We start from the raw sequence: 6,841 nt of genomic DNA on the forward strand, positions 1-6,841 counted from the left end.
TGTGTGTGTATTTGTCCTCCCCAGCTTGATTACCGGTGCTGGTGTGTTTTCGTTCCCGTACCTTATCATTTCGGCGAAAGAGACCGATAGAATAAGTACTAGGCTTCAAAAAAGTCCTGGGGTCGATCTGTTCGACTAAAACCCTTCAAGGCACTACCCCAGCATGACCACAATCGACTGAAACAAGTAAAAGATAAAATATGTAGCCAATGACACCACTAACCCACTTGGCCAGCTGCAAACCTATTTGTCCATTACATTTGTAGATGTTCAGCTTTTATCGATTCAGTTTCTAAATGTTTTTGCCGAAAATATTTTATTACTATGGTTTCATTACATAAAAGAATGAAAACTGAAATTTGTTGCAGTTGCTGTCTCTTCGAGCAAAACGGTATTGCGGCAAGGGAGTATGGAGGGACCAAAAAGTTAGTGTGTTGTTGGAAGAACCGCAAAGCCTGCCTGAAGACTGTTTCACAGAAAAGTGTTGAAAAACTGGAAGATTATTTAGAAGTTTATATCAATGAAAACTGACAAAAGCAAAGACTGCCTGAAGATAGTTTCACAGCAAAATTGTGTTGCGAGAATCGGAATCTGGCTCTGGTGTGAATTGTAAAATTATTTGGAAGATTAGATCAATGAAAACAACAGATAAATAGTCTTGAGGTCGATCTGTTCGAGTAAAACACATCCAAATGAATGTAATGGCTTGAAAACTACAGTAAGCTGATGTTCTTGCTTTGTGAAAAGGAAAGATGTGATAGAGCGACAAAGACAAAAATTGCATATAAACTCCCGGTAGACTTTGAAGAAAAATTACAAATTTCCATAGAAATACATAGGCGCAGGTATATTTGTGAGATTATGAAGCTCTGGGGAGAGATAAATTGTAGATCAATTAATCTGACATCTAGCCATAAATCATTGTAAAAAAGCAAAAGAAACATAAAAAATTTACATTTGTCCAGTGTCTAATTACACTCCTATGTCTTCAAAGATAACTCTTGGCAGTTTATGTATACTTGAGGTGGTTTCATTTAACTGGATCTTATTTACGAGGCAATTACAAAACAGAATGTTTTGTTGGTGTCATTAATAAAAAGTAATTTCCCGTTCGATAGTAATGCACTAGCGTTTTCAGAAGGGAGACTACAAAAATCACGAGGAAAACATCATGGATCACCAAATATAAACTTACTTTTAATTATATTATGCAACGCATAACATATTTTCCGGTACACTAGTCGACAGAGTATATAGTGTAAACATATAGTTTAAAAATTCATACATCGTCACTATCTTTCCAAATCCTGCTGCATTTTACCAAGTTGTCTTGGTGTGTAAGTCGACCATATATTTTTTAGCTGTAAATTTTGGTCGGAATAATTCAACTTGTATGCCTGAAAATACGGTATTAGTCTTATACCTAATAACACTAATACGTATGTCTTTAAAGATTATTTGGTAGTTTGTGGATATCAGTGGTAGTTTAATTTAACAGGATTTGATTTACGAAGCAGTTTCAAAATGGAACCTATTTTATTTGGATACCAATAATCATTTCTACGACAGGCACAACTGGTACTCATTTTATCGACCTCGAAAAGGATAAAAGGCAAAGTCGACCTCAGCGGGATTTGAACTCGGAACGTATGAAAAAAAAAAAAAGAAACATAAAAACTGTCAAATTTAGCCTGAGCACCTTGTATTTTCGAGGAGAAAAGTTTAAATGAAGTTTTTAGTCGGAGTTAGAGATAAGACACGGTAGTTATAATAAGTGGTGATGTGGTGGATACCTTTGGTACGAATTCTGCAAGTTCATAGGTGCTGCAACAGTTGCAGTGACGACAGAAAAGATAGGGAAGACATATGTCTGTGGGTCAGTGTTAGGTGTACGTTAGTGAGTGAAGGTTTATTAATTAGTTAGTCTCCTGTTATCCTGAATTCTTGTGTATATAGCAGCTGATTTGTCCCACTATCCCATTACTATGACGTTGGTTGTATTTTATTTCTTTATTGCCCACAGGGGGCTAAACATAGAGGGGACAAACAAGGACAGACAAACGGATTAAGTCGATTAGATCGACCCCAGTGCGTAACTGGTACTTAATTTATCCACCCCGAAAGGATGAAAGGCAAAGTCGACCTCGGCGGAATTTGAACTCAGAACGTAACAGCAGACGAAATACCTATTTCTTTATTACCCACAAGGGGCTAAACATAGAGGGGACAAACAAGGACAGACAAACGGATTAAGTCGATTCGATCGACCCCAGTGCGTAACTGGTACTTAATTTATCGACCCCGAAAGGATGAAAGGCAAAGTCGACCTCGGCGTAATTTGAACTCAGAACGTAACAGCAGACGAAATACCTATTTCTTTATTACCCACAAGGGGCTAAACATAGAGGGGACAAACAAGGACAGACAAACGGATTAAGTCGATTCGATCGACCCTAGTGCGTAACTGGTACTTAATTTATCGACCCCGAAAGGATGAAAGGCAAAGTCGACCTCGGCGGAATTTGAACTCAGAACGTAACAGCAGACGAAATACCGCTGCGCTAACGTTTCTGCCAGCTCACCGTCAACATTGGTTGTATTTGTGACGCTGTATGATATAGATGTAAACACTCATCGCTACTACTGCTATTACTTCCCCCATAAGCAAAAATTTTGAGAACATCCTTCATATTTGACATATGAGTCTAGTCGTTTTTAGATTCATAATAACATCAACTCAGCATATAAGCATATATAATAAAAAATTTGTCTTGCACCTCACTATCTCTACACATTAATAACACTATTAATACCCAGTGCCACTACAAATACTAGGCGTCACAACTTCTTAAGTACCAGTTGCGCACTAGGGTCGATAAAATCGACTTAATCCGTTTGTCTGTCCTTGTTTGTCCTCTCTCTGTGTAGCCCCTTGTGGGCAGTAAAGAAATAAGAATCGTAGCTTAACAATTTTATTCAAGCTGACGAAGGAGACTCTCTGTGATCGTTCGACTTGTATGCTACATATTCGCAGGTCACCATGACCCACGAATATAAACCATTAGAAAAGTTGCTTAAAATCAAACAAACAAGCGAAACGATAGCTGCTAGTTTGATCTAAAACTGCACTTACTGTCTTTTCGTTTAATTTTGCACAAACCAGTATAAATAGATTAACTTGAGGTATGATTGGGTTTAGTACAACAAAATAAGTTTTTATGAAAACCAAAATTCGACTGTTTGAGTTTTTTTTCTTTTGATACTGCAGTGGCGTGTTTTAACACGCCATGTCACGTGATACACCCAGTCATGGATTGTGTGACTAATTCAACGAAAGAACAGTTTTATAATGAATTATGTTCTTTTTTTTCGGGAAATACCAGGAAAACTTTCTATGTATTTTTGAAATCATTTGATAAGGCAACGAAAGCTAGTGGCAACGACCGTATTTCAGTTATTTTTCTCGTACTGATGGAATGACGCAGCCGATTTATAAACCTCTGCTGGGCCAAAATGTGCACAAAAATGTGTGCAGGGGAGTAAAACTGGGGGTCCAGTCCAAATACTAACAACAAATTTAACTCCTTTAAAGAAACTCAAAACGGGGTTGATGTTCTTAAACATGTTAGCGTGTTAGACCTACAACTCAATATAGAACAATAAATTTTTGTTTCACTTCAAAGATGTATTTCTGTAATTCGTCAAAGGAGCTCTTTGTATATATACTATAGCTATTTCCCAGAATTAACACAGAAATCGCCTCAGTGGAAGGGAATTTTGGTTTATTATAGGAGACGTAAAAAACAAATGATTATTTGAACATTAATACCGTATTCGACCGCATTAATTAAAGTGGAGAGAAATACCTACAGCCTGAAATTGAAAGTGGATAACGCAAGTGTATTTAACAAGCTCAGCTACATTTTGTGCTAAAAATCACTCATGAAGGATGGATGAGCTATTGTTTCTGTTGTTGAGCAGACAGTGGCCATATTACAACAAACATACAACATCCTGGACTAAATTTGTAATGCTCATTTTAAATTCTCTTATGCTTCTTCTTTACTACATAAAACTACTTCGTACAACTATTATATATTTTTTTTAATTTCCAAAACATTTTGAATGTCTTTTTGTAAGATGATATGTAGCGTATGGTTTGAAAGATATTTGGGTGTTAATTCTGGCAAGTCGAACGATCACAGAGAGTCTCCTTCGTCAGCTTGAATAAAATTGTTAAGCTACGATTCTTATTTCTTTACTGCACACAAGGGGCTACACACAGAGAGGACAAACAAGGACAGAAAAACGGATTAAGTCGATTATACCGACCCCAGTGCGTAACTGGTACTTATTTAATCGAACCCGAAAGGATGAAAGGCAAAGTCAACCTCGGCGGAATTTGAACTCAGAACGTAACGGCAGACGAAATACCGCTAAGCATTTCGCCGGCGTGCTAACGTTTCTGCCAGCTCACCGCCTTCATTGTTAAAATTGTCAAATTACGATTCTATCACTAGTATTATGTTGTATGTGTGTTGGTAGCATACTTAAAACTACTGGTTTCAAATCTTTGGGGAGATGTAAGTCAATTACATCAACTCCTGTACTCAATTGGTACTTATTTTATCGGCCTCGAAAGAATAAAAGGCAAAGTCGACCTCGACGGAATTTGAACTCAGAACGTGAAGACGGACGAAATCCCGCTAAGAATTGCTTTCATTGCTTTCAGGTTTAGCTTAAGGTATTTTCGTGCCCGACATCACAAAATGTGTCTGAATAAATATTGCCGGACAGCAAATAGGGACTCGGACATTGCTTAGAAAATATTTTTCATTTTTAACCTCGTATATAGTACGCACTAGGGATTTTGACCATTAAATTTTGGGGAAAAAATGCGGATTATACTCGAGGATTTACGGTATTTAAAAAATGATATTAGTAAATTATTTCGATTTGGGAGAGATGGAGCTTAAATGTTATACATTAATACTGCTCTCAAAGACATTGGTCTAGAGTATAAACACTTGCAATTTTGAGTTTCAAAGATCGTCTGTTTAGTTTAGTGTGGCTCTACTCAGTATGCTAATGAACGTTGACATTTATTTGCGTTCTGGACTGTTTATGGACAGAAACAAATTAGTGTGATCTTAATTTTGTAAAATTTGTTACTTTTATAGTTTTGATACCAGAAAATATTTATAAAGTGATATGAACATATACATAGATGTGCATGAGTTTATGTGTTTGGTGAAGAAAGAGAGAGAGAGAGAGAGAGAGAGAGAGAGAGAGATGTTCAGTCGCTTTTTAATGTAGTACCGTTATCTTCTCAGTCATTCGAATGTCAAGTAAGGGATCTTCAATCTCAGTTACAGATTTTTTAATTAATTTTTTTTGTAAATAAACAGCTTGAAACTTCGGATACTGGTTGAATGTGTCACGCAGAACACGGTTTATTCTTAACGTTTTTGGCAAAATTTTGTATTTTAGAAGCTATTTCGTGTTAAAGTTGTCGTGCTTGAATAATTTTAACCAATCAATGACGTGTAATAATAATAATAATAATAATAATAATACTAACATCGAAAAATACCTTAGGAATGAGAACCCAGGTTCAAAATTTCTCCAAGACACCTGATGAAGGCTGGAGGGTATATCAGCCGAAATGTGTTAACAACAAACAAAATGAGGACAAATATCCGTAAATAATGTTTTAAATTGGTATAAAACATTCACTATTTTGAATTAGAAAGCAGTAAAGTGGTAGAATACAGTCGTTCTGAATGAAAATCTCTCAGGGATCGATAAAATAACAATTAGTCACGTTTAAAGTGCAAAGATCGATTAATTTGACTTAGTGTTCTTCTTCTTCTTCTGAGTTTATGTTTGTATACGAAGTGATTATTCTTCGAGTCGGAATTTAATTGTTGACACTTTCCTCATTTCACATAATATTTTAATATTAACTTATGTGATAGAACACCGATAAAGACATTTCTAAAAACTAATATCAACGTAATGTAGTTTCTTATTTCGATAGAAAAGATTCGTTTTTCTTTTACTTCGTTATCCATTTCTCTATTGTAAAAATCACTAAATGGACAGGTTCCCTTCCTCACGTACACTCATATACACTGGCGAAAATAAATTTAAGACCGTTGATAAAAGTTCTATTTCTTACAAAATATTTTGTTACTAACACCGTACAAATTATCTTCATCTTTTACACCTCATGCAGAATTTATTTCTCTTTCGAATGATACAGACAATAACTATTTTTACACGACTTGAAGAATTCTAATGCTAAATTAATATAAACCTTTCAAATTTACCTGCAAAATTAGTTTAAGACCGTATAATTTTATTTAAAGCTTAAGATTGTAGCAAAAATGATCAACAAGAACGAAATACATATTTGAACACAACATACTCATACAGAATTATTGCTCTCACACACACATGCACACACATTTTATTTCGAAGTTTTAAAATGTTGTAAATAATAAATTTGAAATTATTACATTTTTACTTACTTCTTTTCTTTTCTTTTTTCTTTTTTAGTTATACCTGGTTTCTATGGAAATACCTGTCTGGAGTAACAATTGATACATACGTTCTCTTATAACATATACAATTATATTTCAGTGGAACCGAGAACGACAGGAAGAAATTGTATATAAAAAAATAACCTTTGGAATTTAGATGTGATGAAGAATTTACATTAAATTTCTTGAACAACAACGATATCAGTAAAAAATAAAAAAAGGGGGGTGGAAAAAACAGAAAAAAAGTAAGCAGTAAGAAGCTCATTTCTGAGGATCATAGCTTCACTTTCTTCGTT

At 35.2% G+C, this 6,841-nt stretch overlaps 1 protein-coding gene across 2 annotated transcripts in view; it reads left to right on the top strand.

The window, feature by feature from the left end:
- Positions 1 to 6,841, top strand: part of LOC118765479 — a 94,980-nt gene that overhangs the window by 86,591 nt on the left and 1,548 nt on the right. For both annotated transcript variants that reach the window (XM_036507691.1, XM_036507695.1), the window contains exon 2: positions 6,562 to 6,841. This exon is cut by the window's right edge and continues 1,548 nt beyond it. The gene's annotated coding sequence lies outside the window, so the exon portion shown is untranslated. The remainder of the gene's footprint in view (positions 1 to 6,561) is intronic.

Source organism: Octopus sinensis, linkage group LG1 (assembly GCF_006345805.1).
Source record: "Octopus sinensis linkage group LG1, ASM634580v1, whole genome shotgun sequence".
Taxonomy (NCBI): domain Eukaryota; kingdom Metazoa; phylum Mollusca; class Cephalopoda; order Octopoda; family Octopodidae; genus Octopus; species Octopus sinensis.